Consider the following 633-nt stretch of genomic DNA (forward strand, 5'->3'; position numbering starts at 1 on the left):
CTGAGCCACCTCGCGCCGTCAAGCGTGACTGCGTTTTCGCCACATGGAGGGCGGGGAGGAGCATTTCACGACGGCTCGGGCGAGCCATTTACGGCAGAAGGAGGAGCGAAAGAGGAGAAAAGGAATGGGAGAGTGAGCAATTTTCAAAAACGAGCGCAAGGCAGGCAGGAAGTGGAAGTTGGCTACCGTCTACTTCGTTTGCCTGATAATTGCTGTTTCTTGCGGGCAAGCTGTATTCAGGCATTGAGATAGACGTTTACACTAAATGGCTTCCTTTTAATTCGGTTTTATGTGGTGCCCTGGTCGCTTTGCACGTGGCTCAACCGAAACCCTTGCCAAAAAAAAAAAATCACACAAGGAAGAGTGTCACGAATCAAGGCCAGGTGTTAACTCGAAAGCACTATTTTGCCAGAAAGAGGTTTCTGAGTTACCGGTAATCTTTTATATTGTGGTCTAAGTAATAGTTGTTATGGGGTCCATTGTCACACAAGTAAGACCGTAGATTCACGGAATGTGAGGCAAAGTTTTATTGGGTAAAAAAGACGAAAGCTGGTGCATCAGGTCTGCATCCCAGAGGTTGGGATCTCAGGTTGCAGCCCCAAACTGCTGGGAGGTTCAGCTTTTATTGGAGAA

This window comes from Jaculus jaculus, chromosome 1 (assembly GCF_020740685.1).
Source record: "Jaculus jaculus isolate mJacJac1 chromosome 1, mJacJac1.mat.Y.cur, whole genome shotgun sequence".
Taxonomy (NCBI): domain Eukaryota; kingdom Metazoa; phylum Chordata; class Mammalia; order Rodentia; family Dipodidae; genus Jaculus; species Jaculus jaculus.